This window comes from Orycteropus afer, unplaced genomic scaffold (genome assembly GCF_000298275.1).
Source record: "Orycteropus afer afer isolate SDZICR_OR568_19922 unplaced genomic scaffold, OryAfe1.0 scaffold00028, whole genome shotgun sequence".
In the NCBI taxonomy this organism is placed as follows: Eukaryota; Metazoa; Chordata; class Mammalia; order Tubulidentata; family Orycteropodidae; genus Orycteropus; species Orycteropus afer.
In genome coordinates, this window is record NW_006921615.1 from 740,311 (window position 1) to 743,369 (window position 3,059).

Genomic DNA, 3,059 nt, shown 5'->3' on the forward strand with positions numbered 1-3,059 from the left:
TTCACCTGTAGGTCAATACTTGAAATCACTGACAACACATACAAAAGGGTTCATCTTTGTTGTATGTACCTCCCGTGCACCTCTCTAGGTCTTCCTCTTCCTCGGTGCCATAATAATGATCACTCACTTTTGGTATGTTGCCCTTCCCTTCACCAAAATCAATACTTGTCTCTACCTATCTAGAGTGTTCTCTCCCCTCCCCTCACATCCCTGCTAACCAACAAAGAAAGTTTTTTTTCCATATATAAACCTTTCCTTGACTTCTTACAGTAGTGAACTAATACAATATTTGTCCTTCTATGACGTAGCATAATTTCCTCCAAGTTCATCCATGTTATGTGGTGTTTAGCAGATTATACATTATTTTTTTGTGGTGCATAGTATTCCATTGTGTGTATGTACCATAGTTTGGTTATCCACTCTTCTGTTGATGGGCACTTAGATTGTTTCCATCTCTTTGCTATGGTAAATAGTGCTGCAATGAACGTGGGTGCACATACATCTGTTCTTGTCCTGGCTCTCAATTCTTTAGGATATAACTTAGTAATGGGATTGCTGGATCAAATGGTATATATAATTCCAAACCTTTAAGGAATCATCATACTGATTTCCACAGTGGTTGTACTATTTTACAGTCCCACCACCAGTGCATGAGAGTCCCAATCTCTCCACATCCTCACCAGCATTTGTTATTTTCTGTCTTGTTGAAACTTGTTATTAGTGCTGGGGTGAGATGCATCTCTTTAATGGCTAACAATCATGAGTATTTCTTCATATGTTTGTTGGCCACCTAAATAACTTCTTTGATGAACTATCTATTCATGTCTGCTGCCCATTTTTTTAACTGGATTGTTTGTCTTTTTGTTGTTGAGGTCTTAGAGTTTTCTATAAATTTTAGAGATAAGTCACTTGTCAGGTATGTCATTGCTGAATATGTTTTCCCAAACTGTAGGATCTCTTTTTCCTTTTTTGGAGAAGTCTTGGGAAGCACACAAAAATTTAATTTTTAGAAGATCCCATTCATCTGTTTTATCTTCTGCTGTTTGTGCATTTTGGGTTTTGCTTGACAGTCTACTTATGCTATAAATCAGTGCCTAAGGCACTTGACTGCTAACCAGAAGGCTGGCGGTTCAAACCTGTCAGCCACTCCTCGGAAGGAAGTTTGGGCAGTATACTTCTGTAGTGATACTGCCTCGGAAACCCAAGGATGGGTCACTATGAGTTGGGTCCAACTCGACAGCACATAACAACAACAACAAGTTTGCCTCTAATTTTTTCTTGAGGAATTTCATAGTTTTAGGTTTCACATTTTAGTCTTTGACCCATCTGGACTTAGTTTTTGTGTATCTTGTGAGGTATGGAAATTGTTTCATTTTTCTGCCAATGAAATTTAGCCCTTTGTCAAAGATCAGTTGACCATAAGTCAATGGATCTATTTCTGGGTTCTCAATTCTATTCCACTGGTCTATGTGTCTGTCATTGCACCAATACCAGGCTGTTTTGACTACTGAGGCTGGATAGCAGGTTTTGAGATCCAGGAGTATGAGACTTCCTATATTGTTCTTCTTCTTCAATAGTATTCTGTTTATCCGAGGTCTCTTTCCTTTCCATATAAAATTAGTAGTTGGCTTTTCCATATCCTTAAAGAATGTTGATGGCATCTGGGTTGGGATTGCATTGAATATATAGATTGCTTTGGGTAGTATTGACATTTTCACAATGTTCAATCTTCCTGTCCACGAACATTGTTGGAGTCTATTGGCTATCCATGAGCATGGTATGTTCTTCCACTTATGTAGATCTCTTATGGTTTCTTGAAGTAGTGTTTCATAGTTTTCTTTGCACTTGTCTTTTGTGTCCCTGGTAAGATTTATTCCCAAGTATTTTATTTTTCTGGTAGCTAATGTAAATGGTATTGATTTCCTTATTTCCTTTTCAGCAATCTCTTTGCTAGTGTAGAAGAATCCAACTGATTTTTGGATGTCAATCTTGTATCCTGCCACTATGCTAAATCTCTCAATTAGTTTCAGTATTTTTCTTGCTGAGTCTCTTGGGTTTTCTATGTATAGGATCATATCATCAGCAAATAGGGATAGTTTTACTTCTTCATTACCAATTTGGTGTCTTTGTTTTCCCTTTCTTGCCTTATTGCCATTGCTAGGAGGTCCAGTACAATGTTGAATAGAAGTGGTGATGGAGGGCATCCTTGTCTGGTTCCCATTCCCAAGGGGAATGGTTTCTCTCTCCATTGAGAATAATGTTGGCTGTTGGTTTTGTATATATATGCTTTATTATGTTGAGGAATTTCCCTTCTATTCCTATTTTGCTGGGAGTTTTGATCAGGAATGGGTATTGGATTTTATCGAATGCCTTTTCTGCATTGATTGATATGATCAAGTGGTTCCTTTCCTTTACTTTACTTATTTTATTTTTATTTTCCTTTATTTTACAGTGATTGTTTTTCTAATGGTGAACCATCCTTTCATACCTGATATGAACCCCAGTTGGTCACAATGTGTTATTTTGGGGATATGTTGTTGGAGTCTACTGGCTAGGATTTTGTTGAAGATTTTTGCATCTATATTCATGAAGCATATTGGTCTGTAGTTTTCCTTGTTAGTGATGTCTTTGCCTGGTTTTGTTATCAAGGTTATGTTTGTTTCATAAAAATGAATTTAGGAGGTTTCCATCATTTTCTACATTCTGGAATAGTTTAAGTAGGATTGGTGTCATTTCTTCTCTGAATGTTTGGTAAAATTCTAAAGTGAAACCGTCTGGGCCAGGACTTTATTTTGGAGGAAATTTGTTTATATCCTGTTTAATTTCTTTTTCTGTAATGGGTCAGTTCAAATTTTCCACCTGTTTGTGTTAGTTTAGGTAAGTTAAGTACTATGTTTCTAGCAATCTGACCATTTCATTTAGATTTTTCATATTTGTTGGAGTACAGTTCTTCATAGTATCCTTTTTATTTCAGTTCATTCTGTTGTGACATTGCCCAATTAATTTCTTATTTGTGTTATTTTTATTCTCTCCCTCTTTCCTTTGTTAAATTTGCCAGT